This window comes from Emydura macquarii, unplaced genomic scaffold, assembly GCF_026122565.2.
Source record: "Emydura macquarii macquarii isolate MOO-44397 ecotype Brisbane River unplaced genomic scaffold, CSIRO-AGI_Emac_v2 contig_1790, whole genome shotgun sequence".
Taxonomy (NCBI): Eukaryota; Metazoa; Chordata; order Testudines; family Chelidae; genus Emydura; species Emydura macquarii.
Window position 1 is genome coordinate 18,441,288 of NW_027131927.1, and position 15,508 is coordinate 18,456,795.

The 15,508-nt window shown below is 41.8% G+C and overlaps 1 protein-coding gene across 3 annotated transcripts in view; it reads right to left on the bottom strand.

The window, feature by feature from the left end:
* Nucleotides 1-13,131, bottom strand: part of SLC4A4 (solute carrier family 4 member 4) — a 260,171-nt gene extending 247,040 nt beyond the window's left edge. For 2 of the 3 annotated variants that reach the window (XM_067557014.1, XM_067557013.1), the window contains exon 1: nt 12,705-13,129. The gene's annotated coding sequence lies outside the window, so the exon portion shown is untranslated. Of the gene's footprint in view, nt 1-12,704 lie in introns of all 3 variants that reach the window. The other variant, XM_067557015.1, reaches the window with a different exon arrangement.
* Nucleotides 13,132-15,508: the final 2,377 nt, after the last annotated feature.

Below are 15,508 nucleotides of genomic sequence, written 5' to 3' on the forward strand. Positions count from 1 at the left end.
CCTGCCCTGCCCCTGAAGCAGCCTCCCTCATCTTAATCTGGCTCTTTCCTCAGTTTCCCCTGTGAATCCCTTTATAGACTCCTGCTGGATGGAGTCACCTGCTTCTTTTGTTCAGGCTTTTGGTAATTTCCCACTGCTTTCAACCCCCTCCCTTCAGACAAGATGAGAAAAGGTGTTCTCCCAGCTAGAGCAAACCTATTGCTCCTCAGTACTCTACTTTGAATAGACAATCGAGTGCTGACCATTCACTATTGTTTCTGGCCTGACAAAGACATACATGGCCCACTTACATATAGGCTTTTCCATGACACAATTGCCTAAAATTATCCACAATTCCAAAGTGGTGAAGACAGAACCATCCCCAATTCATCCCAACACCGTATTTCTGTAATTAGCCTACTTGCCTTGAAACAAGATTAATTTTTCCCTTTCTCCCATTGCTTTGATGTGTCAATAATGTACTAGAGAAATAAAGTGAAAGCACTTAACTTTGTGTAACCTAAATATTTCCCCCAACAACATTACTGATGCCATCTGATAGATCTTCCAAGTGAAATTCAATGCATAAGGCCTCATACACTGTTTACACCACACTTAAACCCCTGATTCAGAGTTGATGTGACACACAGAACCTCATGCGGGCCATCAGCATTGAGGGGACTTTCAACCCAGAGAACAGGTCATTTATAGCAGGGGCTAGACATAGTACATTTATAAAGTTTAGATGTTGTTCAATAGAAAGGTTTTTATGCCTCGTAAGGGCCCAGTCTGTCACCCTTATTCACAGTGTGCATTACCTTACCATGCATTTCAACGGGCTATTCAGATAGGTGCCAATTCAGAAAAGCACTTCAAACACAGATTTAGTTTTGAGTAAGAGCAGTCCCACTGAAATCAACAGACTCAGACTCATAGACTTTACGACCAGAAGGGCCCATCATGATAATGTAGTCAGACCTCCTGCACATTGCAGGCCATAGAACTTCACCCACCCGCTCCTGTTACTGAAGTATCAAATCTTGATTTAAAGACACGTCAAATTACAGAGAATCCACCTTAATCTAACCAGCAAGCAACCCGTGCCTCAAGCTACAGAGAAAAGGGGGGAAAAAAAACCTCAGGTATCTGCAAATCTGACCAGGGGAAAATTCCTTCCTAACCCAAATAAGGTTACTCACATTCTTAAAATTAAGTGCTTAAACACTTTGCTGGACTGGGGCCTACGTGAGTAGTCCCAATAAGTACAAGTAAGGGTGGCAGAATTGGGCCTGTAGTATTTCGACATTATGAAAGCACATTCAGCCAATTAGACTGTACTACTTTGACTTGTCTTTCCCAACGTTATAATATTGTTTATACAGGTGCTTACTGTGTGAAAACTCCACTCACTTCATTTGTTTTAAGTTCCTATTTCAAGAACATTATACCATTCATTTCATGGTATTGGGAAGGAATTGCTCCTGTAGATCATGTCATTTACATTTCATCTGGGACAGAGCCCTTCAGATTGACACAGTAGTTCAACATCATCACTACCCATATAGGCCATGAGATGCTGTATAATACACATAACACTGTTCTCAATATGTTTGCATCGTTAAGACTTTCAAATGAAAGTCTCCATTAAGTATTGGAGAGAATGACTACGTCTTTGTTTCCTGCTATGATTGTTTCTGGCTAGAAATAGGCAATCCACGAGGATGGTCAGTAAGACAGAACTACTGCTAAAGAGTGGTGATAGTGGTCACAGCTGAGGACAGCAATTGTCAGAAATAGAGACTGTGTCAGTCAGTTTAATTTTATAACAAGCAAAATTCACAGCACTGTGGTTACAAAGATATCTGTGCACGATGGGGCTTAAGTGAAATTTGTGCGTGAAATTCCTATTTCAACACATATGCATGTGAATTCACATTTAGCACACATGGGTTTTACCCAATCCCAGTGCACTGAGAAGTCATTCTATACACTGAAACACTACTTGTCACTTGTCTGTTAAGCAACATTACACAACTCCAACTTACACACAGAAACTAATTATATTTAGCAACCTCAATGAATGATTCAGAATGCTTGGCTTTCAACTACAAGTGTTTAATAATGTGGCTGAAGTGTTAGTTTTATAGCTTCAGGTATAATAAAAAACAGTTAACTGAAACTTTCTGATCAAGGTTAAATGCTAAGTTTAGAAACACTGAGATCAGGATACTCCAGAGATGATAAAAACTAAAATATACCAGTGGTGAAAACAACCTCATTTAAGGTGTTTAAATTCTATTTCTGTATCTACAATGAGAAACAATCAAAGTCTATACACGTTATTGACAATATACTAATTAGGGCTCAGATCCACTTCTTTTGCCTAAAGGTTACACAAAGGTTAAACTTATCTTAACTAAAGGCTAAAATTATCAGTATCATTCAAAATAATCTATTTGACATTTTCTTCAAGAAGTAGTAGTGACTTAAACCAGAGATGCAGGATACAAGGGTCAAAAAACCTTGGAAAAAGCAGTCCAAACTAGTTGCCTATACTAGCCCACTAGGATTTATGACTTAATACTGGCTCACTGTGCCAACATGCAGAAAAATGTAAAACCTAAACTCTGATACAGGCGGCCAGGGAGGGACTTTAATGGATTCATGTACAATTTTAGTCTGTTTAGTTAATTTCATCAGATTGGTAGCAATAACCTGTCACCAATGAAAAATTACACTCCGCATTGTATTGCTTAGGGCCAGATTTCAGATAGTGGATTCCATATTTGTAAGCACTGTTTTCTACCTGCACTCACCATTTATGTAATGTAAATGTCAGCGTCCTAGATTTGCAGGCAGGGACTTTGATGTAAAAGTGACAAAGTGCAGGTTCAAAACTGTTCCCAAATATGGAAGCCAACTGAGGCTAAATGGGAAACATGGTCCTTAATTAAATAAAGTAAAAAATTAGAAGATAACACACAGGAAACTAGAAGAGCTGCATTGATTGTAATTTGTTTCATAACTTATGATTGGATCATAAACCACTCAATTTTCCTTACCAGAACCCCAAAAGGAAATTAAATTCCACGAACTGATCTGCTAAACTGTGTTTAACTCCACCACAAAGACTTTGGTTCTTGAAGGCTGTAACAATCACCAAGTACATGATTTTACAAAAATGGAAGAGTAGGTTTATGCCCAGAATAGTGTGTGGCATTTGGACCAGTCTTAGTTAGCAGCCAAAGAATGAACAACTCTTTGCCATAGATAGCAATTATATGAATTTGAAAAAGTTTGTACCTAGAAACAGGACCAATTTGGATAGAAAAGAATGCCAGACCTCCATTCTTCTGAATGCCTCCCCTCCCACCTGGTATCTTCCTACCCTATTCATGTATGTCTTCTCCTATTTTATTACTGTTACTCCTACGCTAACATGTTGTTATGTCTATGTAGTATTGTCTGGTTTTGTACTATCTTGCAACTTTGATAAATTATAAAATTGCATAATTCCATAATTTTACTGGAGATTCCAAGAAGCATGCAGTATTTGAAAACATACAAGCTGGAAATCATTTATCTTTTTGTATCTTTGTTGTCTGTTTCTTTATGAAACTCAAAGAATTAATCACACACAAAAATAAATGAATAGACTGTACCTCGTAGTGGTCAGTTTGTTTTGGGGAAGAAAAGCATTATATAAAAGCTTCAAGTCAATATATTAAATCTCAGAATATTTTAAATTAGAACATTTAATTAAGGCAACAATTATGTTAGAATTGAATGAAACAATTATTATAATGGTAAATGGCAGAAGTAAAGGAATTTTAGTAATCTGCAGTCTTAAATCTGTATTTCCAGGATGTCTAGGATTGTCCAGATGTGATATTCAGGGATTAGGACTTTTTGATGTCAGGACAATTAAGAGTTACTTAAAGTATGAGATGTTCTAGAGTTTATTGACAAACATTTTAAATTGTAGCAAAGCAGAAATCTGAACCTGCTCACACTTCTAAACATTGTTTTAAAAAATATTTTGAGACTGAAACAACAAGTAGCTTATCTCATAGTTGCATATGCCTGCAATCATAAGTGAAATAATAATAGCAATCTTTGATTTGTTCCTGACTCTAAGTACTCACCAAGATCTGCAATAAGATCGGGCAGACCAGTGAGTGGCTCTACATGTGGACAAAGTCATTAATCATTACTCTCCCAAAGAAATGCAACCTGCAACTGTGTCAAAACGACCAGACTACAAGCTTAATTAGCCATCCCAGCAAAGTGTGCTGAAAGTCATATTGAACAGATTGAAGCCACAAGCGGAGAATATCACCACTGAAGAACAGGCTGGCTTTCAAGCTGAAAGAAGTACCATAGAACAGATTTTCAATCTTCGTGTTCTATGTGAGAAGTACTTACAACACCAGCAGGATATCTACCACATCTTTGTTGACTTCAAAAAGGCATTTAACAGAGTATGGCATGAAGCTCTCTGGGCAACTATGAAGCAATACAGTATTGGTCATAAGTTTATCATTAAACAACTGTATGCCAAGGCCAACAGTGCAGTTCTCATTAATGGCACATTAAGAGAGTGGTTTTACACCACTACTGGAGTCCAGCAAGGCTGCTTTCTTTCACCCATGCGGTTTAACATCTATTTGGAGCGCATAATGACAGATGCCCTAAAAGATCATACATGCACAGTCAGTATTGGGGGCAAACAATCTCAAATCTTCGGTTCGCTGATGACACTGACGGCCTGGCAGGTAGCGAAGAGGATCTTGCTAACCTTGTGAAACAACTGGATGAAACCTCTGCAAAGTATGGCATGGAAATTAGTGCAGAGAAAACCAAGCTGATGACAAACAAATGTGACGGGATCAACTCATGCATCACTGTCAGTGAACAAGAGCTGGAGACAGTGAAATAGTTCAAGTATCTGAGAGCAATCATCACTGACAAGGGATCAAAGGCAGAAATTCTGGCAAGAACTGCACAAACAATAGCAGAACTGTCAAAGTTAAAGCCAATTTGGAGGAATAAGAACATCTCCCTAAAGTCCAAACTGAAACCGCTGCACACGCTGTCATCTCCATTTTTTTTGTATGCGTGCGAGACTTGGACCCTTACGGCAGAACTTGAACAGAAAATACAGGCAGTGGAGAGGAGATATTTCCGTAAAATCTTGGGCATCTCCTACCTCGACCACGTCACTAATGAAAAGGTTCGTAACATCATCACCCAATGTGCTGGGTCACATGAAGATCTCCTGACGACCGTGAAGAAGTGCAAGCTGAAGTGGTACAGCCATGTAACAAGGTCATCTGGCCTATCCAAGATCATCCTCCAAGGGACAGTACAGGGAAAGAGAAGAAGAGGCAGGCAGGAGAAGAGATGGACAGGGACAAGAGGCAGAAGAAGAGATGGACAGCAAGGAGGGCAGCTGGGAGCCCGGAAGCCTGTGGGCCAGCCGGGTTCCTGACAGGGAGCTGCCAGCGGAGCTCTCAGCTCCCCACACTGCCTCTTTTAGGTCAGTGGAAGTGCTGCTGGTGAAGACACACACCACTGACCCAAAGAGGGTAGTGCGGACATCAGCAACTGCAGTAATTAATGCGCTGGCTGTAAGTCGACCTACCATAGGTCCACTTACCTTTGTAGTGTAGACACGGCCTAAATCATCAGAACACAAGAATTTACTTGTGAACTGAGAATTCAATAGGGTGAGTGGTGTGCCACAGAGCAATTAGAGGAAAAACAGAACATTCTCCAGACAGCTTTATTATCTGAGTAGGATCATGACAAGATGAGGAAGACAATAAAAAAGAAGAAAGATAAAGGGGAAAGTGGGGAATAAAGATTACAAACATGAGATCATTAATTAGCTTAGTGGCACTGCATGCATCTAATTTTATTCATTTATTTTAACTCCTATTTATGCATGCCTAATCCCCACTTATCACTGTATCCTGACCCCAACCCAGCCTGCCACTATTTCTACTGTTCCTTGAACACAAGAGAAAGTAGTGCTTTGAGTGATGCATCAAAACTTCTTCTTTCAAAAGAAATACTGCAATTTTACCAAATGCAGTGTAGTTGTAGCCATATCAGTCCCATCATATTAGAGAGACAAGGTAAGTGGGATAATATCTTTGACTGGACCAACTTCTGTTAGTGAGAGAGACGAACTCTGTGGGGCTCAAAAGCTTGTCTCTCTCACCAACAGAAGTTGGTCCAGCCAAAGATATTACCTTACTCACCTTGTCTCTGCAATTTTACTGGCATTTAGAGCATACTCATCACTGAGACAACATTTCTCAGAACCAGACTCTGTTGAACCAATATACTCTTCTTCACACATGGTGAATGGCATTCTGAAGTGCAGACACATGCTATGCTTCTTCAGTAGAAACTGCCAGCTCTCAGACTTTTTTGCTTTTGAAGAGCGAGCCCCATTTGATTTGCATAAATCTAAGCAAGACTTATCAGCAGGGACATATACATATAAAGGCACAATTCAAATGCTGACTTTGATATTCAGCATGTGCTATAAACAATTCTACTTGTTATCAAGAAAATGCTGACAGTCTCCTAAATACAAATTTTCAGCTACAATTCTCCTTCTCAAGATTTATGGTTAGATCTCCCCCAATATGCGGAACTCCCACAGTGAGAATTTCTATGGAATTATCCCCTGGGGTGAAGGGAGGGAAGAAACTGGAGCAGAGTTTGTCCTATGCCCCAAATAGCACTCTCCTAGCTCTTTTTTTTTTTTTTTTTTTTTTTTAAATAACCCCTCCCTGCCCTCTCCTCCATTCTGCCAAATTATACTAATGCTAGGTGCTTCTAGAATTTAGGGTTCACATTTTATTTGAATCCCAAGTGAAAAACAGATTCTCAGTTTATCTAATTCTTTAATTAACTGCTTTTCTTGCTAGAAAAATTAGAAAACAGAACCTATTCTTGCTTCTCCGGAGGTCCATGGCAGGATCACTCCCACAATATGATAGAATTCACGGGGTCTCAAACTTTTTCCACAGAGTGGATCACATCTTAACAGACAGCAGGGGCCTGATTCTCATCTTACTTATACTACCATGAATCAGGGTATAACTCCGCTGATGTCTAAAAATGGTGTAAAACATGAGATCTGAATCAGGGCCACTCTCAGACAACTCTTCTTCCATTAAAAATTGTGCAGACTATCACAATACCTCCTTGGGGCAACTACAACAATTACTTACATGAAGAAATATAAATAGCAGGAGTATTTAAGGTATTTTAGCTGTCATTCACTGCAGTGTAGCAACAGGACACAAGGAGGATAGCCATCACTATGTGATCAGCTAGCTCTTAGCAGGACACAAGTGGTCCAGTTTGGGAACCTCCAATACAATTAGTAGCCTCTACTCAAATGAGCTTCAGTCAAGATCACACAAGTACTGTGCACTTTGCCCCTTGCAAATAATAAAATTAAACCTGTTGATGGGGGAAAAGTGGAAAAAAACAAAAAACCTTTTAGGTGTGATGCAGGTGTATAACTAAAAAAAATCCTAAAAGTCTCATTTAAAAAGGCTTTATTTTAAAAGAGTAACCAGGGTATTTTCTTTTTAAAATGAGTACTTCATGTTCACGTGCAGCAATTTACCGATACGAATTTACAGTGCATTTTCAGCACCTCCATTGACCCAACAGATGTATCTTCAAACTAAAATGTCAGTATACTAACTTTGACCTAACAGACCATGATTCTTCCTTTGAAGCCATCATACAATAAATACTGAGTAAATAAGTTCTAAAGAGTTCAAGATACACATTTATATGCTAGCCAATACTTCAGAAGAAAGAGCACATTATAAATTCATCTGAATAGTTACACAAAGCTCTGTAACCTCTTATTTACACAACACACTGTAACAGCTTTTTATTATAAAAGCAAATGCTATCAGCAGACTCAGCACTGTGCTAACATAAGAAGGAATGTCCCTGCCCCAAGGAACTTGCAATCTAAAGCAAATAGAGATAGTACAGATTAAACAAAGGATAGATCAGAGGAAGGTTCAGGGTGAAAACCTGGCCTCACTGAAGCCAATGACAAAATTCCCATTGACTTCAATAGGGCCAGGATTTCACTCTTACTCTTTACACCAATGGTGCAGATCTCTATTTTGTCATCAAGCCACACAGTAATAGGACAAGTTTAACCATGGCACTTTCCTTCTCCCTACCACAGTTTTCTTTGTTACAGAAGGGCGGTGTGGTGTTTTTTTGTGTGTGTGTGTGTGTGTGTGTGTGTGTGTTTTAAAATAACAGAAGTAAATGTGGTCCCTCTATCACACTTTTCTATCTAAAACCACCAAAATTAGCATAGTGACATGAGATAACCCACACATTCCACCTCTACCAATCCTAAATTTAATTTTTCATGGTTGTGTGGATTTTAAAGTCACACTTTCCAAAGTTTTCTGAACAAATTTTAAGCCACACAACAGCTGATGATTGCTCTTGACACAGAATCAAAAGATGGACCTGATACTGGCTGTTGCAGGAACCTTGGAACAGGCTACAGGAGTCCAGATTCTGAAGCAAATATACAAAGAATATTCCTCAAAGCCAAGCCTCCAGAGCAGGGCAAGGATCTGTTATAATGATGCCACCACAATCCATGGGGCACAGTAACAGACTGGAAGGAGTAGGGTCAGAGAAAACATCAGGGCTACTGATTTTCAATAAAGTAACCCAAACAGTGAAGTAAGTAAAGAACATAATCCAAACTCCAAAATGGAGGGGAGTTTGCATCATTCCTCCCTCCTATCCCTGGCCACACTCAAAACTGCAACAGAGGGGCAAGGCGCAGGCTGTAGTTTGACAGAGCTTAGTTTGCTTGATAATTACAGATCCTTTTACCTATGCAGTTGTGACAAAAATGCTTAAGATTCACTCAAAAGACCAGCAATCTGCACTAATCGAATGGCACATAAAAACATTGCAGAAATAATGAAAGTGAGTACTGATGCATGTATTCTTACGAACTCCGTCTTACTCAATTGGCTATTTTCCTCAGGAAGTCATTTTCTACAAAAAAAAAAAAATTTGTATTTACTACTACCTGCCCGTTAAATAAGAGTCATTTATACTAAGATTTCATCTATTGAGAATAGATGGCTGATAACACTACTATACCATTTCAGAAAAATGTTGAAAACTGGTTTTTAAGAATAAAAAGATATACATTCATAACATTGAAAAAAATCCACAGCCTACATGTCATATATTAATGCATCTTCAAAATTTTATTGCAACCAGAGACTCCTTGAGATGAAAACTTAACCTGCTTTATCAACGTCACTAAAAGAAACTTCTCATACTTGAGTATGGCGCCCTCAATGACAGGCAGGCAAATCAGAGAACAACATGATTTACAAATGAACACATATTTTCCATTCTTACACAGACTTTTCCTTTAATTTGCACTTTGTGCATAAATCTCCTCTTTAGTGATCAGCACAAGGTATCAGTAGTCTTAGTATTTGCCATACACGGACAGACAGTAAGATTATCACAATGTATTTTGAAGGTTCCCCTACAGTATTTCTTTTAAAACCCAATTACTTAAAATGCCCTCCAGATGATACAAAATTAACAAGTCAGGGTCTTTACTCTGTCACCCCTTTTAAAAAAAAAAGAACCCCAAAAAAAAAAAACAGCAACATATGCCTATGCTCCCCTAGCACCTCATTTTCAACTTATGATACCAACAACACATCAGGCAGTCAGCTCTGCAAATTCTTTTAGAGAGCTGAAATTCACACATAATGAAAGTGGTGGAGATGGGGGGGGGGGGGAAATCTGTTTTCCTTTGAAGTGAAACAAAATCTATTACTGTTTCATGTTTTCACTCTGGGGGGGGCGGGGAAAAGAGAGAGGGAACAACAAACAAGGCACTATTTGAATCTCAGGGTTGTACTGCCATTCACAAAGAGCTAGAGCTGTATCCTTACAATTTAATGTCAGCAAAAACCTGGAAATGAAATGGAGCCTTCTAATATCTGTGATTCCACAACAAAACCATAAAAGTCACTTTGAAAGATACTGTATTTACTTCAGCACTAAAATACTTATAAGATATTGAAAGAGATAGACCACTGCAACTTAACAAGTCCCTGCAATACAAAATATATGCAAAAACACAATTCCATTTAAGATTCTGCATCTGAATGGGAAATAAAGATAATTACAAGTAAACTAGTTCTAGTATGAAGACTCTCGCCTCTTTTATATACACTGATAATTTCTGATTTCCAAACAAAGTAAGAACTAGATATGTTTCACAAGATAGCACACTAGCAAGTAGCAAATTCTGCTCCCACATAAAATGCTTGGCTGTTTAACATTTTGCTAAAATCATCAAGCCAAGTTTAACTATGGAAAAAATTAACCTTTTAGGCAAAATTGGAACAATTAAGCCACTAAGCAGCAAGCATGTTGTAAGTGTGAAATTTTTAGATACAAAGCAAATCGTACATCTCAGTCATTTTTATTTCTAAGGCCATATCTACACTAGCGAGCTTACAGTGGCACAGTTATACCCATACAACTGCACCGCTGTAAGATCGCTTGTGTGACTGCTCTGTGCCAACAAGAGAAAAGTCTCCCATCAACATAGCATTGTGCACACTGCCACTTATACCAGCAAAACTTGTATTGCTCAGGGAATGTTTTTTCCCCACACTCCTGAGCAACGTAAGTTTTGCAGGCATAAGTGGTAGTGTAGACATGGCCAAAGTATCTGTACTGAGTGAAATGTGTCTTCACTGGATTTGTGTTAAGCTACCACTGTACCTTAGGGTCACTGCAAATACCTAGGCACATGAGTAATTCTATTCACAGAAGTCCCCTCCAACTTAATGGAACTACATCTGTGAATAAAATTACTTAGTTCATAAGTGTCTTCAATATCAGGCCCTTGGTGGTTAAGGGCTGAAACTTATGACATGCTGAGCACCCTGAACTGCCACTGACTTCAGTGGGAGCTGAAGGTGCTTGTCACTTGTCAGGGGTGCTAAGTACCTTCCTTGCAGCATCAAGCCTGATACATTCAATAGTTTTTGAAACAGAGTCTCCATGAAGCTCCAAGGCATTTATTATGAAGCACTATAATCTTTTTTGAATACAGGTGCTAAAAAAAAATGCCCTCCTAACAAAGGAGACATTGATTAATACTTAACGATGTAGCAGAAAACAAGAATATGAGAATAAAATGATGATTTAACACTCATTTTCACATCTGTTCTTCACTGAGTGGAGCACCTGAGGACTAGAATTCTTAGCAGGAAGTTCAAGAAAGAAAGGAGAGAGATGATTGGACAAGAAACTTCTCAGCTAGTTTATGAGTGGAATATTCTCATTCAACAAAATGCCAGATGAGATACTAAGACCGTTTATGGAAATAGATCTCCTTGAAATGGTTATTGCTGACAGTTTAACTAGTAACCTTTACTTATTTATAAAAAGTTTCCGAACAAAAGCTGTTTTAAAACAGTCAGATAACAACCGGTAAACACCAGACAGATGTGAGTGAAGGAAAAATAAATTCAATGTCACTTTTTACACAGATGTTAAAAATCTCCCCCCCTCCCCAGTTTTCTATCCAATGTAAAAAGTCAGACCTAGCCATATGCATTTCCCATTTTAGGTCCAAACCAGCACTCCTTGCCAGCGCAAGGAAGCCACTTTCAGTTAAACTTACCACAGAAAGAGGGATTGTATTTTCAGTTCTCAGGGTGGCAAGCCTGTTTTTCCTCATGCAAGTAAAATTCAGCATTCATCAGAGATATGCCATCAAATTGAATGCTAACAACAGAAGAATTATTTAACCACTTGTGGAAAGCAATATAAAATTACTGTACACGCAACAGATAAGAGCCTCAGGTCCAACAATCTGGTTCACGCAGATGGACCCTTGCACTCTTTGACAGCCCTAATGACTTCAGTAGGAGTCTGTATGGCCATTAGAGTCCAGGTGTGCAAATCAGAGTGCAGGAGGCTATAACTTGTATACCTAAGTAACATACGTGTATCTTGCGTGTACATGTGTATATACACAGACATAAGCATTTGCACTCTCTAAATCTTGCATACACTCTTGAGTAATAGCTGTTTTCTTTGATACACATGCAACGAAACTCCTGTAAAATGCATGTGTTGAGCTCTTTCCTGCTTTTTAAAAGATCTTTGCCTGGGCAGGGCTCGGAGCCCCCGTTTCTTGGCTCACCTCCTTGCAGAATAGGCTGGGTCCACTTACACACACACACACACACACACACACACACACCCCGTGTGTAAAATGCACCGCCGGGACTCATGCATGTAGCTCTAACGCGCACACCAAGTCCTCTCCCTGCCCCCTAAGCCCCGTGTTGGCCGGCTGGAGAGTCCCACGGACAGACCCGCTCACATCAGGCACCTTCCGGCCCGGCCAGGCTGAGCCCCTCGCCCCGAGCGTCAGGACGGAGTGGAGTCCAGTGTCCAGGTACAGGAAACCCCCGAGAGAGGGAGGAGGGGCTGCACCGCTCCAACTGGAGCTGCCTCCCGGCTCCGTCCCTCCCTGCCAGAGCCCACCTGCCCACTGACCAGTCCCTCCACTGCCCCTGCCCCCCGTTTCTCTCCCCTCCCCTCCCCGCGCCCCAGCCCCCAGGAGCCCCCTGCTCTGCTCTCACCTCCTGGGGACGGGGTCCGCCTTCCGTCGCTCCTCCAGCTTGGCAGCGGGCTGAGGCTGCGGCTGCAGCGGTGGGCTGGGCTGGGCTGGCCGCGGCGCTGGGCGGGTTAGCTCCGGGGCCGGGGCGACTCTCTCAGCACGCGGCGCGAGGCATGGTGCGTGTCCGGGGCGGGTGGCCAGGCGGGAACGGCAGCTCCGCGGCGCGGGCCGGCCCCTGGCAGGGCAGCAGCGCAGGCGGGTGGAGCGTGGCACTGGCGGGGCGCTCCGCTGGCCAGGGGGAGCTGGAGCGGGCGGGGACCAGGCGGGAGGCGGCTGCCGAGCGGCGCTGCTGTGCTCTAGGACAGGAGCAACCTCCTCGCTCCACTTTTAAAGCCGGGACTCGCCTCGGGCCGTCCCCTTCCCCGCTCCCCCCAGTGCCACAGCGGCCGTGCCGAGCGAGCGGCGTCACCGGCCCGGGGCAGGCGAGGGGCTGGGGGCGGAGCCTGGGTGACTGAGCCGGGCAGGGCTTCTGGTGTTACAGGCTCGCCCGCTCCCCCGCTCACTTTACTTTCCCTTCGTCCCTCTGCCGGGCTGGGCGCGCGCGGCTCCAGCTCCTCGAGCCGGCTGCCGATCAGCTCCTCCGGGCTTCTCCTCTCAGCCGGTCCTGGCGAAGAGCCGGCGGGGGGCGCGGGGCGGGTGTCCCGGGAAGAGAAGCGCCTCGGGCTTTTTCTCTGCCCCACTAGGACAGATTTACCTCCTCGGGGAGGGGCCCCTGCAGCTGCAGCCCGAGCACGTTCACTTCATCCACTTGCATGGAAGCCTGGCGATGACAAGAGTCACACACGCTTTGTTGGCTGAAGTTACCACACACAACACGACCCTGCAACACGCAGTGGAGAGACACGCGGAGAGGTGGGAGCTGAGACATCGAGAGCTTGGCTGCAGAACAGCGGGGGCTTTATTTCCCCTCCCTCCCCCCCACGGGAAAATACCCAGAATGGAAAGTTTCCTGCTAAATCAAGCAGGGAAAGAAAGAACAGCACAAATGAGCTTCCTCCTGTGCTAAAGGTGCTAAATCCTAGAAGCCATGTCATTCTAAAAGGACCAAGTGCCACCTGTCTGGTCATACCACTGAAGAGTGGTCAGTCGAAAGGTCGGGGCGTGACACCTTTCATATTTGATAATGTTGCACCAAAAAAGTGACATCCCGTAACCCAGGCAGATTTTTTTTTCTCGTATTAAATTCTGAACGTGAAACCCTGCAGGCTAGTCTTGCACATGAACACGGGGAAACTGCAAATCTGTATTCTGCTCCTCCCCCTCAAAAATCTGGGGAGGTGTCAACCCTATTCAGAAGGTGGGGTAATAGTTAGAGGGCAACGTGCCTGCATGGTACATCCTGGTTGGAAAGCTCTAAACAGTTCAACCGGAGTTACAGTACAGGGTGAAAGTGGATATGATAGGAAGTTAACACTCCCCCTGGGCCAGCCTTTTATTAAGAATAGAGGATTCTTGTCAGAATTAACATTTTTTTTAATCATGATAATTAAAAATCTATAGTGTAATGAACATTAGATTAAGAACAGTTTGTTGGGTTTTTTTAAAATTTGGTTTTCAGGAACCCACTCAGGGGTTTGGCCAGATACAGGGAAGGCAAGTGAAAGGTAGGTTGTTGAGATAAGCAAAATCAAAAAGAGGTTCAAGGTCTAGCCTCAAAGGTTGCTGATCCCAGCGTTCCATAAACAGTTGTATCACCAGTATTTCTTTGTAATACAGTGATGTAGGATTTGAGTGTAAAGAATTTCAAGCTGCAGTGTTTAGCTTTGTTCACCAGCCTTCAAACAAGGCATGTGTGAAAGGATCTGTATCTTTTCCAAAAGCTCATTTATTTTTAAAGGCAATAAATTCCCCTCCTTTCAGCAGCCGTGAATGCTGGCATTCTGCTGGGGAAAATAGGTGTATATGACACAATCCAGTTCCCAGATTACTTCACCTGACTAAAGCAGTTGGATCAACAAAAACCCCATTCAGATGCCTAGCAAGTCTGACCTTTAAAAAAAAATATCCTATTTTAATCTAAGAATTCTAATCATAAAATTTTACATTTCCAGTTCCACCCACTCCCTTTCTCTTTAAACACAATAGGCTGCTGGCTGCCACATTACACTCCCAGAAAGACGTAAGACAACATCACTCTTTACATAAATTCTTTCTTGCTGGTTGGCTTTTTATACCTATTCCTTTTACCATCACATGCACAAATCCTTGCCACAGGTGCCCTATTTATCAGTTTTCCATCAAACAGAAAGAACTTTTACAGGGACAATAATGACTGTATAGGGTGATGAAGCATTAGATCCCCCCCCCCCCCCACACACACACACACACACTGCTAACATTCCACAACTATAATGGTGAAAGTTTTCAGCCATGATTATAAGAGACTGATTGTGGTCTGTACCAGCATGATCAGAGATCTGCCAATATCAAGAGAGAACTACGCTCAACGGTTCTCATTTTACAGGTTGTGATCCACTACTACAGCGTATACAGTATTTTTAAACCAGCCACTGCACCACTGAAAATATACAGCCTACCTAATATTTCAACAAAAGAAAAAAACAGGAACTTAATCATTTATTTTAAAGCAAGCAACACCAATTGGTTGGTCCACAATAATATTCATCAGAAAAAGGAAATAATTTCTTAAGTGCTGATAAAGCACTCCCTAACTTCCAGCATGGCAATGATAATATGATAACAAGTTAACGTTATCAGCCAGTTAAAGGAGTATGGGTTGGATGAATGGACTATAAAATGGATAGA